Here is a 14,526-nt window from a genome sequence, read left to right as displayed (position 1 = left end):
GAGTGACTGTTCTTCACTCCAAGCCTGAAAGGCTGTCCTCTAGTCCAACTGAGTGACTGAATGATCTGTGCGCCTCTGTTTCCACTATTTAAAGACCTTTTTCTCTTGTGTCATGTCCCCTAAATTTTACATCTACCAATCACAGCAGACAATCCTCTCCAGGACTGCCCACTCTTTTACAGGTGGATCACAGACCTCCTACTCAATGTATGAAATGGGTGTTCATATCTTTTTGTGGTTAGTTCACACCTTTTGGTGGTTAAAATGAGTAGATCTACTTTAAATACTGGGTGTAAACTTTGGGGATTAAAATCTAAAAAATAGACAGGAGATACAATTTAATCTTCACAATAAAGGAAGAGCTAAACACCTTCATTGTTATAATCAAGGGAGAGCTAAATCCAATCTTCACAACTCTATTCTCAACACTAAGGGCAACTGGTTTTATGTCTTTGATTTTGTTCCAAATTTCCCTTTTTCAAGCTTAATGGAGAGACATTACAATACAATAATTTACAAACTTCAGCCAGATCTTGTCTTCATCTTTTCACAATGAATAACAACTTACTTTTAAAATACTTTAAGACATTTCAGAGCATTATGTCTCTTACTTTGTAGTCATTGCAACCCTTAGATAAATAAAACAAATATTATTACCCCTATTTTATACATGGATATGTCAACTTGAAATCTGGAGACTCCAATTCTGCCCATCCCCTGAGAATTCACCCCAAGGGAAGTCCCAGATTTAGTCATTTCAGATTGAATAATAGACCTTAAAGTACTTGATAATCCCAGTTTAGGTGGGGCTAGCAGATTTAAGCAAATGCTAAATACCTTTTTTTTAGTCTCAGAAGTTTCCCCCATTGTATCAGAGTTCCCAAGAATACCAACATATGAGCAGGAACCATCCTTTTTAGTATACATTGTAAGTAGACCACTCTCTGATACCCCAGCCTGTGGCTATGGTTTCTTTCCCAAAACTGTTTGCATCCAGGCTGTATAGGTTGGACCTCTCATTTCCTTGTAGCCATGGTAATGTCAGTCAATCATATTTCCCTGTCCCGAGTTCTCCAAATTCTATTGTTCTTTGGAAAATCATCTACTATGGTGATTCTCTCAAAGATACTGTTGCCAGAGCACCAGAGCCTTTGGCTCTGTGTTTTGGGGCACTTAACTCTGTGTGGTGGCCGAAATATTGAACACTATCTCTTTCCTGATTAAAAACTTGGTTTTTCTGACTACTTTAGTAGTTCTGGGTTTTTCCAAGTCAATAGATACAATTTATCCTTTGTCATCCACCTAGCATTAGAAGAAGGACTTGATTTCAGGATCCACATTCCAAATAATCCTTGCTTTTTCTACTAAATCATGCTGCTACATTTGTCATCTCTAATGACAAACACTTCTTAGTTTGCTCAAACAGAAAGTCTCCCGGGTCAGTCCTTTAAGGACTCATAATACTTCAAGGCTTATACTGTTTTCTTCATAACAACTTTGTATAGTAGGAAGTATAAAGAGTGTCATCGTCTTTGACAGATAAGGAAACTGAAAATTGTGAGGAATGGAACCCAGATCTACAGATTTACTTCTCCATTCCTCTTTCAACTATAGCTACATTTGCCTTTCTCTATACCATCATGAGGTCTGTTCTACCACATAGTTTCATAAGCTAGAACTGAATACAGTATTCCAGGTATGGAGAGAGGGATGCTTTTGTAGGAAGGAAAGTGTTGGGTAGTGGAAAGAACAATTAATTTTAGAGTCCTGAGTTCAAATTCTGCTATCCACTCTGTTAGAAGGGACAAATCAAAACCTCTGGGTCTAAATTTTCTTTGTGGCAAAATTAGATGGTTTTTTACAGCTTCAAAGTATGGAGTATATGACATTCTCTCATGGATTTCAATTGTTTTCCTGCTGATACCTAGCCTCCTGGTTGAGTCAATAGAAGCACAATGACACCAGGGACTTGGAGCTTAACTCTGAGAAATGCTCCTAAGATGTTCTGCCTATTTCCTTACTCTTCAGGATAAAGGAGGAACAAAGGATTTTTCTCTCTGGATGTCTTGGTCCCTGGTTCTTGCTCTTCCCTTCCCATCCTCTGCTTCTGAAATTTCAGAAGGCCCACTTGGTAGACCTGAAGATATCTGCTCTAGAGATCCTCACACGACAACCAAGCCTTTACACCACATCCACCCAAAGCAAGGGTGTTAATGGGCCGTGGTCCTCTTGCCTCAGAAGTCCATTTGAAAGTCCCACCTGAAGTTTCACTTGTCCAGCAAGGCCCTTCCCCCACATTCCTCCACTTAATGGATGAGGGAAACCGGTCCGACATCGAAAAAAAGCGTCACATGCTAGGGATCCAGAGCTTCACTAGAGAACACCTTTAGCAGTTGGTGAAGATTCTTTCTCCACCCCCTTATCTTATCTCTTTCCTGCGGACCGTACCATATTCATGGGGAGAAAGAGGAGGAAAAGGCTCATATGTGTCCCCGTACCCTATATTAATAGGACTTTATGGGAACTGGAAATGCCCTGAATATCGTCCTCCGCTTCTCTTCCTAAACACATTCCTTTCAGCCACCACCTTCTCTGGGAAGGATCCGTCTCCGGCGCTCCAAGTCCGCCCCCTCCACGTCTCGAGTTCCTCCCTCCCCAACAGCTACTGTGTTCGGCTCCGTCCCAAAGCATGGAGTCTGCCCCTCCCCTGTGCAGGGCACCTCCTTCTTTCCCCGCCCCATCCCAAACCGCTCCTCCCCTGCTCTCTAGGCCCTCCCCTCTCGGTCTCCCTCCACGAGACCCCGCCCCATCCAGAAACAGATTCTCCCCTTTTCCTAACCCCGCCCTTCCCGGATTCTGCTCCTTCCTCTTGTTAGCTCTCTGCCCAGGTACCTGAAGTCAGGATTCGTTTTGCTCATACCCATTCTCCGTCCCAGTTCCTTCATTACTTGCCTGGTCCCGGGTTTGCTATGAGGTCCCTTCTGTATCGTGGCCCAAGTTGCCGCAGTGTAGAGGAAGCCAATATGGAACATGAACCGAATGAATGATTGAAACGCTCTTGGGATGGGACCAGAGAGCGTTTGCTAGGAATTGTGAGAGCAGACTTTGGGGGAGCAGGGCGAAGGAGGATGGTGGTGAGGGGGGCGTTAATTTGGGGAATTAGGGGACAAGGGGTGGAGTCAGACAGTTGGCATTTATTAAGCGCCTTCCATGTTCCTGCCCCTTAAATTTTTAAGGTATGAAGAAAAAGGCACTAAACCAAACCCTACTCTCAAGGAGCAGCTACACAGTGGATAGAGCACCCAGCCTGGCGTCGGGAAGATTTGAATTCAAATTCATCCTCTGAAACTATGATCCTGGACAAGTCACTTAACCCTTTTTGCCTCAAATTTTACATCTGTAAAATATGCTGAAAGAAGGAAATGGCAAATCACTCTAGGATCTTTGCTAAGAAGATCCAGTGTCTCTTAAAGAACTCAGCCTCATAGAAGTGAAGTTGTGGGGAGAACAAGAGGAAGCTCAGGGGAGTTTGAGGAATTTATGAAATAGCTTCTGGAAATGTGGCCTGTTACAAGCTACAATAGTGAATAATCTACCCGCTCAGATGAAATCACAAAGTTTTAAAGTATTGCAAGGGGGCAGCTAGATGGCTCTGGATTGGGAGACAGGAGGTCCTAGGTTCAAATTTGGCCTCAGACACTTCCTAGCTGTGTGACCTTGGGCAAATCACTTAACAGCCCATTGTCTAGCCCTTACTGCTCTTCTGCCTTAGAACCAATACACAGTATTGATTCTAAGAAGTAAGGGAAGGATTAAAAAAAAAAAGTATTGCAGTATTCAGCCACTAGTACCTAATGCATGAAGTGCACTTGGAACAGAAGAGGGATTTAGTGTTTGTTAAATGAATGAAGAATGAACTGCTGGAAATGGCCAGAAATCTGGATCTATACCCCTATCTTAGAACCCACTCAGCCACCTTCTGGATACTTCCCTAAAAGGCACTGTATAGTATAAGGAAACTATTCAATTGTGGGAGTTGGGAGAAAACCTTACTGCATTGCTTAAACCTAGACCTGCCTAGCTGGGAAACTGGTAACCTAAGACTCAGGTTATGCTGACCAGAAACACTAAGAGTGATAGAAAGGGTGTAAGCAATCTATGTCTTTTCTGAAACCTGGATTCATACATATCAATCAGTTGTTGTTTCCAAGCTCCTTTAATTGTTTACAGATACCTGAGGAGTAGAACAACTTTTCCTGAATTCAATGAATTTCAGCTGTTCACTTTCCCCCTATTAATTTGGCAAGTCCCCAATCATTCAGCCAATTAGAAATCAGATTACCTGGACTTGTTTTCACTTGGTCTTATTTCATTAATTGTTGTTCATGTATAAGTCTGTCTCCTACTGTTTTCAGTGGCTTTCTCTGCCTGTGTCTCTATGTTTCTGCCAAAACTCCACCCAGAATCTTCTTCCTCTCCCCATACCTCCTATTCCTCCATTCCATTTATTTCTGCTCTTTTGCACTTGTTTGCAATGTTTTTATGCCCTAATACGTGGTCAATCTTTGTGAACGCACCATGTGCTGTTGAAAAGAAGGTGTAATCCTTTGTGTCCCTATTTAATTTTCTCCACATATCTACTAACTCTAATTTTTCCAAGATTTCATTCACTTCTCTTACCTCTTTCTTATTTATTTTTTGGGTTGATTTATCTAGTTCTGATAGAGGAAGGTTCAGGTCTCCCACTAGTATAGTTTTTCTATCTATTTCATCCTTGAGCTCCACTAGTTTCTCCTTTAGAAATTTGGATGCTATACCATTTGGTGCATACATGTTGAGTACTGATATTTCCTCATTGTCTATATACTGCCTTTTATCAGGATGTAATTACCTTCCCTCTTTTAACTAGATCTATTTTTACTTTGGCTTTGTCAGATATCATGATTGTGACTCCTGCCTTCTTCTTATCAGTTGATGCCCAATAGATTTGGCTCCATCCTCTTACTGTTATCCTATGCGTGTCTACCTTCCTCATGTGTGTTTCTTGTAGACAGCATATGGTAGGGTTTTGGATTCTAATCCAATCTGTTATTCACTCGCATTTTGTGGGTGAGCTCATTCCATTCACATTCAGAGTTATGATTACCAGCTGTGTATTTCCCAACATTTTGATTTCTACTCCTAGTCCTTCCTTTTCTTCTTTCACTATTTCCTTCTACACCAATGTTTTGTTTTTAATCAGTCCCCCTAATTCTTACCCTTATTTTACTTCCCATTCTACCACCCTCCCTTCTTATTCCTCCCTTATTTTCTTTACAGTCTTTTAAAACTACCCCACCCACCCTCTTCCTCCCTTATACTACTTCCCTCCCCACCAGTCCATTTGTTACCCTTCTATTTCCCTATAGGGCACAAATAAATTTTCTGCCCCAATGGATTGGACTGTTCTTCCCTCTTTGGGTCAATTTCAATGCACGTAGTAAGAGTTGAGTTTTTCCTATCTCCAATCTCTTTACCCTTCCAGTGTATTGATGTTGTCCCCCCACCCACCAAGAGCTTATTTGTTGACATATAAATTTACCCCCTTTTTGTTTCTTTTCCCATTTCTTTTAGTATTAACCTCTTTTTTTAGCTCTAGTTGTATATATATATATATATATATATATATATATATATATGTGTGTGTATACACATATGTGTATTTATGTATACATATTTATGTCTTAGCATTTCATCCTATACAGTTTGTCACTGTTCCCTCTGAGTATAATTCTTCTAGCTGCCCAGGTGATAATAACAATTTTTAAGAGTTACCAATGACCTATTTTCTTATAAGGATACATATCATTTTAATTTATTGGGTCTCTTTTTTAAAAAAGGGTTTTTTTGTTGTTTTGTTTTGTTTTTCTTTTTTCCCTCCTTCTTAATTAGCTTTTGATGATTCTCTTGAATGGCCACTCTATCTACTCTCCACCAGGCATCTGTATAAATATCTGTACTTGGGCATCAAATTTTATGTTCAGGTCTGGTCTTTTCTTTACAAATGCTTGGAATTCTTCTATTTTGTTAAATGACCATACTTTTCCCTGTAAGAATACAGTCAGTTTTGCTGGGTAATTGATTCTTGGTTGTAGACCTAGTTCCCTTGCTTTCCAGAATATCATATTCCATACCTTTCAGTCCTTCAGTCTAGATACAGCCAGATCCTGTGTTATACTCACTGTGGTTCCATGGTATCTGAATGACTTCTTCTTAGCAGCTTGTAATATTTTTTCCTTGGTCTGATAGTTCTTGAATTTGGCTATAACATTCCTGGTTGTTGTCAGTTGAGAATTAAGTACAGGAGGTGATCTGTGGATTCTTTCAATCTCCACTTTTCCCTCTTGTTCTAGAATATTGAGGCAGTTTTCTTGGATAATTTCCTGTAGTATGATGTCCAGGTTTTTTCTTTTGTCATGGTCTCCTGGTAGACCAATGATTCTTAAGTTGTCTCTCCTGGAACGATTTTATAAATCTTCTGTTTTGTGAATGAGATGCTTCATATTTTCCTCAATTTTTTCATTCTGTTGATTTTGTTTTATAGTGTCCTGCTGCCTTGTGAAGTAATTTGTTTCTAGTTGTTGTCTTCTGGTTCTTAAAGTCTGGATTTCATCCCTGGATTTTTGGTCATCCTTCTCCTTCTGGTCTGATTTTCTTTGGAGGTCATCTTTCATCTTCTTTGCCTCATCTTTCATCTCCTCTGCCTCATTTTCAAGCTGGTTGATTTTGGCTTTCAAGACACTATTTTCTTGTTTTAGTTCAAGTGCCTCTGTTTCCAGATGACTTATCTTAGTTTTTAAGTTCTTTCCCCAGTTGTCTTCAGCCCCTTTTAATTGTGTTTTGAATTGCATTTTGAGTTCTTCCAGAGCCTGTATCCAATTTGCTGGGGTTTTTTGCTTAGAGTTCCTTCATCCTTCTTTGTTCTGTTTGCTCTTTTTTCATTGCCTGTATAGAAGCTGTCAGTTGTAATTTCTTTTTTCTTTTCCTGTTGTTTGCTCATATTTACCCCTTCTTTACTCCTTGCTGTTGCCTGAACTCTTGCTCCTCTCATTTTTTGTGGTTTTGGGCTTTTCGTTCCACCTTCACCCTTGGAGTTTTGTCAGTAAATCTCTCAGTACAGTCTGTGGGGGAGGGGTGTTGGAACTTGAGCTTCCCTGCCCTCTGGAGGCTTTGATGGGATTAAGTCCATCTATGTTGCTGGATGTGCCCTAAGGCCAAAACCTCGGGAAGGGGGGTGCGATATGGAGTGTCTCCCCTGCTACAATTAGGCTGCTTGCTCTGCATTTCTTCTCTAACTGCTTCCCCACTACCTGTGTTGGATGCTCTGAACCTGGCACAGCTTTGCCTGCAAGGTACTCCCTCTGGACCAGTGCCTTTGCCAGCCCAGAGGTTCCAGCTGCCACTGGAGGCTTAGCACTCTAGGTGGGGGAAGGGTCTCAGGACTTTCCTTTTTCCTTCCCCTTAAACTGGAGTGTTCTCGAATTCTGGCTTTTGGTGGTGTACCTTTTAAGTTGAGTCCAGCAGAAGGGTTCCTTGGCTCTGTCTTATTGTTAGGTTTGATTTTCAGTCCCCTAGGAGCATTTAGTTTGTAATTGGTAAGGAAGAGTTTTCAGAGGTCTGAACTTTTGCTGCCTCTACGCTGCCATCTTGACTCTGCCTCCTATTCCTCCATTCCAGAGAGAAGTCCTCCTGCTTCACATATACTCTATCATGAAGTCAAGGACAAAATTCAGTACTGAGGTTAAAAGTCCAGTGGTGTCAAAAAGGAAACTGAGACCATATATTTGATTCTGAGTGACTCTAGATTCTTCTTTTTGTTTCTTCTTTCCAGCTGGGCAGATATGCCTGGGATCTTAATGCCCTGTGCACATTGCCTATATTTCCACTCAGGACAAAGGATGTGACAGTGGAAATGGTGATGGCCACTTTATCCACTCTCCACCAGGCATCTGTATAAATATCTTTAAACATAGCAGTTGGGTCAAGTTCAGTCATGATAAGGGGATGTTGAGTTAAAGGTGAGAATCAATGACTGAATCTAAATCTAAGATAAAGAGTATAATACACCCAAAGAGATCATAAGGAAAAATACTTGTTCAAAAATATTTATAGCCACATTCTTTGTGGTGGCAAAAAATTGGAAAATGAGGAGGTACCCATTGATTGGGGAATGGCTGAACAAATTGTGGTATATATTGGTGATGGAACACTATTGTGCTGAAAGGAATGATGAACTGGAGTATTTCTAGGTGAACTGGAAAGACCTCCAGGAATTGTTACAGATCAAAAGGTGCAGAACCAGGAGAACATTGTACACAGGGCCTCTACTAGCAGCAATGCAATGATCCAGTACAATCCAGAGGAACTTAGAAAAAGAACACTATCCACATCCAGAGAAAGAATTGTGGAACAGAAATGCATAAGAAAAACATATGACTGATCACATAGTTCAGTGTGGAATGATTAGGGTTTTGATGTTAAAAGAGCATTCTATTGCAAATATAAATAACATGGAAATAGGTTTTAAAGAATGATACATGTATAACCCAGTGGAATTGCTTGTCAACTCCTAGAGTGGGGTGGGAAGAGGAGTGGGGGAAAATCATGAATCATGTAACCATGAAAAAATATTCTAAATTTTTAAAAATAATTGAAAATTTTTTAAATTAAAAAAAATTTAAGAGTATAATACAAAAGTCTCTCCCTACTTTAAGCCATCCTCCAGCAAAGTATCTTTTCTTAAACACCACTGATTCTTTATTACCTCCAAGAACAAATACAAAATCCTTTGGCAATGAAACCTTGCTAAATGTAGGTCCCATTCCCTACTCCACCCATATTTCCAATCTTCTTATAGTCCTTATCACATATTTTTTTGATTGAGTGACATTAGTTTCCTTGCTTCTCCATGAATAAGACATTCTATCTCTAAGTTCCAGGCATTTTCTCTGGCTGTTCCCCAGGACTGGAATACTCTCCTTCTTTATCTTCTGCCCTCCCTTTAGTCCCAAGTAAAATGCTAACTGCTATATGAAGTCCTTCCCAATTGCTCTTAATATTTTCATTCTGTTAGTTATTTTCTATTTATCCTTGCTGGTACATATTTTGCCTCTCTTATTAAATAGACAATGAGCTCCTGTACTGGATTATCTTTGGCCTTTTTTGTAGTCTCAGTGTTTGTTTAGCACAGTATTTTTGGCACTTAAGAAATACTTAGGGGCAATTGGATAGCTAAGTGGACTGAGAGCCAGGCCTAGAGATGGGAGGTCCTAGTTTCAGATCTGACCTCAGACACTTCCCAGCTATATGACCCTGGGCAAGTCACTTGACTCCCATTTCCTAGCCCTTATCACTCTTCTGCCTTGGAACCAATAGACAGTATTGATTCCAAGATGGAAGGTAAGGGTTTAAAAAATAATTAATTTAAATTAAAAAAAAAGAAATGCTTACTGACAAACTCTAAGATTTGGAATGAAATCTGGCCTCGAATCCCAGCTCTGACAGTAATTTTCGGTCTTGGACAAGTCCCCTCTCTGAGTCTGAGTTTCTTCTATGAAATGGCGATGGACTGCCCTATCCCAGTCATAGTAGTAATGGTGGCTGAAGCTAGAGCAGAAGGAAACTTTAGGATCCTTCTAGCTCTAAATCTTTTTTTTTCTTCAGTTATGTGAAAACATGATTTTTTTTATATTTCATTTTTTAAAGGTTTGAGCCAAATTTTCACCTTCTGTGAATTTTAAAACTATTCCACCCTAATCAGACCATACTTTAGAAGATCTGATTTAGCTATTTCCTAATCAATAACAATAGAGATACTTGGACTAACAGAATCAGGTCTTGGGAACCCTGCATTTCTCCACCCTCCTAAGTTTAACAAGATTAGGAAGGTCTGTACCCCAAACTCAAGATTTAATTATCTGAGGAAATGGCCTTCAACAGACATATGCAGAAAAAGCGGACAGACCCCTGGGCTATCCTAAGTCAAGCTAAGCTATCATTGGTACAGATGAGACACAGGAAAGTGATGTAAAACTGTCTATATAAGGCACATCACTTCCTCTCTCTTCCTCTTTCCCTGGAGAGGCAACTCTGGCTGGAAGCTTGCTAGGCGTTCTGACAATTTTGGAGTAGCCCTTTCCTTTTTGGAGTTCAAGCTGACTCCTCCCTCCTTCATACTCCAAAACCTTATCTCCCAAACTCACCACTCGGTACTAGTCAGGTGGGGGGGAGGGGGAGGGGAGAAAACCTACTCCTTTCCTTCTTCTTTCTCCTTAATCTCCTCCACTATCAATTAAATCACCATAAAATTTCCAGCTGACTTGGGTGTTTCATTAGGATTTTATAAATAAGATTCTTGGTGATCAAAATAATTATTACATTCAGTCTCAACCATAATTTTAACCATTACACTGCTCTCCTTCCCTTACTTCTCCCCTCCTTAAGATGGCAAGAATTTTGATATCAATTTTACATATCTAATACTGTTAACACAGCTTTCCATATTCCATATTTTGTGAAAGAGAACTCAACCAGTAAAAGTGTAGCAATAAAATAAAATATAGTATGTCTCAGCTTGCATTCAGATTCTATCAGTTCATTCTTTGCAGATAGATGGCATTTTTTTATCATGAGTCTTTGAGGATTTTCTTGGATCACTGCATTGCCAAGAACAGCTAAGTTATTCATAAATGTTCATTATATAATATTGCTGTTACTGTATACATTATTCTCCTGGTTCTTCTCACTTCACTTTGCATTAGTTTATATAGGTCTTTCCAGGTTTTTCTTAAATCATCTTTCTCATCATTTCTTATAGCACAGTACTATTTCATTACAATCACAAAATACAACTTGCTCAGATATTTCCCAATTGATGAACATACCCTCAGTTTCCAGTTCTTTGTTTCCACAAACCTTAAATCTTAAATCCCATTAAATCCCATTAGGATACAAAGGAGCTTCATTGATGGTCTTTGGAATTAAATTCTTGTTCCATCTGGCCCAGGTTCTTCTGGGATGACAGCACAAAGACAAATATTTCTCAAGCTCTGGAACACTGGTAGTGCTGTGCAGTATTAGGATAGATTTGGACTCCCTAGAGAAAGAGATCATAGAACATATTCAGTAAAACTTGCCCTATGAATAACTGAAGTCAAAGCTAGTAGAAAAGGGTGTTACCCTCAGATCTGTACTCCCCCTAGCCCTTTCAACCATGCCTCTCCAAGCTCACAGGGACTCTGATCCATTTCCTAAAGAATCTTGGAGCCCTCTCTTAAAAACCTCCATGCTGGAGGCCAGGGAAAAACAAAACTTTCAATGCACTGCAATGAAAATTGGACTTGAATAAGGACTACCCTGTCAGTGACTTCCTAGCTGTGTGATTTTAGACAAGTCCTTTCTCTGGGCCTCATTTGCCTCATCAATGAAAAAGGAATACTACTACTTATGGGAAGAGTTAGATCATAAAATACAGGCAGTTTTAGCCGGAAGGTTTTGACGACCAGAAGGAACGAGAATTACTCTCAAAAGATTTTTTTAAGATAGCCTAGATAATTTTTTTTTAAGCCACATTTCTCCTGCCAAGGCTTTTTGCCCACCGCATCCACCCACCCACTCTCACAAAGTCACTTCTCCTGATTCAGCTCACTCCTGCTGCTAAATCTCAGGGGCTTGCTTCTCTTGCTTCTGCTTCTGCTCCTGTTGCCCCCTCCAGCCTCCAGCCATCCACTCCTGACCTTCTTGATCCAGATTGCTCATCCAACCCCAGGTCCAGCCCCAGGACCCAGGCTGCTGGTAGCTGCCCCTGTGTCTTCGGAATCACAAACCAATTGGTAAAAACTGGGGTATATTTTTTTCTATTTTGATTTTTTAAATTGTCACATAGAGGATGGATGGACTTCATCAAAACTGGTTACAATTGTATAACAACCTTTGGAAAATTTAATGAACTAAATATCTCAAATTGATCTTAAGGGGTCTTTAGACATGATTTTTAGATTTTTTCCCCCCACAACTGATCATTTTGCCTGCCTCTAACAGGAGGTAAGGTCCATTTTAGTAGCTGACGTGAAATACAATTATAATCCCCACCTGCCGATGGGACATTACAGTCTCATACCAAAGGAGCTGGAAAGTTGATCCCAGGGCACAGTACCCCTGGATGGCTCCCAAAAGAGAGGCATCTCTCATTTGTAACTCCTCTGTTCACTTACTTTCACCAGAATGATCTCTAGATTTCTTGATGATGTTCTAGACCCAAATATGTTTTATTTTGTTTAAAAATATGTTTGCCAAGGTTGAAAGATTTGCTACATCTGTAAAAATTTCCTTAGCTGATACAGTGTGTCAATGATTATAAGCTATATTTTTTATTTTTAAAACTTTTATTATTCTTTTTTCTTGCATGTGCAATATACTATTTCAGTTTTTTTTTAATTTTTTCTCTCCTATTTGAAACATGCCACCAGTATTGAGATTTTCTTTAACTTTTTTGATTTTGCAGTAATATAAGTTTAAAATATATTTGCTATAATGTCAATGCATACCCCCAAAGCTTTAGACTATAAAAATGATGCCACTGGTTGTTTAAAAAAATTATGGGGCTTTGCTTGATGATTGTCTGATTCTAGGACAAGAAAAAATAAAAAAGAGCTACTGCACAGTGCCAAAGAAGCACAAAGCTAAACTGCATAGTGCCAATCGAGCACAAGGTCAAAGAGACCAACTAATCCCAATGGGATTGATGAAAATTTTGAGCCAAGACAAGAGGACTTGAACTTGTTTGGGGTTCGAGGTTGTGGCTGTTTAACATATGTTAAAGGCAGGTCTTCCTTATCCCACATTCTACCAAGTATCTCAAATTTGGCTCCTTTCTGGCTCCTATAATCTAGTCTCTTTTCTGTTTTCATAGTGTGGCAAACTTTCTATAGTCCTGGCTATTGATTGGGTAAATGCATAATTGCTTAAGTCACTTTAATTGGGCCCTGATTCAAGGACCTATTATAGATTTATTTTTCCTTTACTTAGAATTTTTACACATAAGACTTTGATAGTCTATATTTCATCCAGAAATTATTTTTTTATTTGGATTTCTCATGCCAATTGATTCATATACCTCATAACTCAGCCATGCATTCCTAAGTGATCCTTGTGTTTTTCAATCACCCTCTTCAGGGGGGGAATGTATAATTATTATTATTTTAAATTGAAAAGTTTAAATTCCTTTTGAGAGTAATTTTAGGTTAAGAAACCTGCTACCTCTCCAAATCCAGAAAGTGATTTGGAGAAGATACCATGAAGATGCCTCCACAGACCACATGCTACACCAGAAGATCCAGAGTGAACTCTGAGATGTGGTGATTTGAATGACCATACTTTCCCCTGTAAGAATATAGTCAGTTTTGCTGGGTAGTTGATTCTTGGTTGTAGACCCTTGTTTTCTGGAATATCATATTCCATGCCTTTCGTTTTTTCAGTGTGGATGCAGCCAAATCCTACGTTATCCTCACTGTGGTTCCGTGGTATCTGAATGACTTCTTCTTGGCAGCTTGCAATATCTTTTCTTTGGTCTGATTGTTCTTGAATTTGGCTATAACATTAAGTATAGGAGGTGATCTGTGGATTCTTTCAAACTCCACTTTTCCCTCTTGCTCAATAGGATATCGGGGCAGTTTTTTAAAAATAATTTCCTGTAGTATGATGTCCAGGCTTTTTTCTTTTGTCATGGTCTTCTGGTAGACCAATGATTCTTAAATTGTCTCTCCTTGAACAATTTTCTAAATCCTCTGTTTTGTGAATGAGATGCTTTATATTTTCCTCAATTTTTTTCATTCTTTTGGTTTTGTTTTATAGTGTCCTGCCTTGTGAAGTAATTTGTTTCTAGTTGTTGTCTTCTGGTTCTTAAAGACTGGATTTCATCCTTGGCTTTTTGGTCATCCTTTTTATTTTGGTCTGATTTTCTTTGGAGGTCATCTTTCATCCTCTTTACCTCATCTTTCATCTCCTTTTCCTCATCTTTCATCTTCTTCACCTCATCTTTCATCTTCCTTGCCTTATCTTTCATCTCCTTTGCCTCATTTTCAAGCTGGTTGATTTTGGCTTTCAAGACACTATTTTCTGTTTCCAGATGATTTATCTTAGTTTTTAAGTTCCTTTCCCAATTGTCTTCAGCCTCTCTTAATTGTGTTTTGAATTGCATTTTGGGTTATTCCAAAGCCTGTATCCAATTTGCTGGGATTTCTGATTTTTCCTTTGCTGATCCCTCCCCCTGTTTCATTTGCTCTTTGCTCATTACTTGTACAGAAGCTATCTATTGTCATTTCTTTCTTCTTTTTCTGTTGTTTGCTCGAGTTTACCCCTTCTTTGCTCCCCATATTTGTCTGTGCTCTTGCTCCTCTCATTTTTTTTGTTTTGGTTTTGGTGCTGTCAGCCTCCCCTCTTGGAGCTTTGTCAGATCTCTTGGTACAGTCTCTAGGGGAGGAATGTTAG

General features: G+C 39.5%; 1 long non-coding RNA gene across 1 annotated transcript in view; it reads right to left on the bottom strand.

Annotated features, from left to right (window-relative positions):
• Positions 1 to 5,824: 5,824 nt before the first annotated feature.
• LOC103106430 (uncharacterized) overlaps positions 5,825 to 14,526 on the bottom strand; it is a 60,500-nt gene continuing 51,798 nt past the window's right edge. Inside the window, exon 3 of the long non-coding RNA XR_008916484.1 lies at positions 5,825 to 11,134. This is a non-coding gene — a long non-coding RNA (uncharacterized LOC103106430). The remainder of the gene's footprint in view (positions 11,135 to 14,526) is intronic.

Source organism: Monodelphis domestica, chromosome 2 (assembly GCF_027887165.1).
Source record: "Monodelphis domestica isolate mMonDom1 chromosome 2, mMonDom1.pri, whole genome shotgun sequence".
Classification (NCBI taxonomy): Eukaryota; Metazoa; Chordata; class Mammalia; order Didelphimorphia; family Didelphidae; genus Monodelphis; species Monodelphis domestica.
The sequence above is the reverse complement of the archived record's forward strand: the minus strand, read 5'-3'. Positions and strand labels throughout refer to the sequence as shown.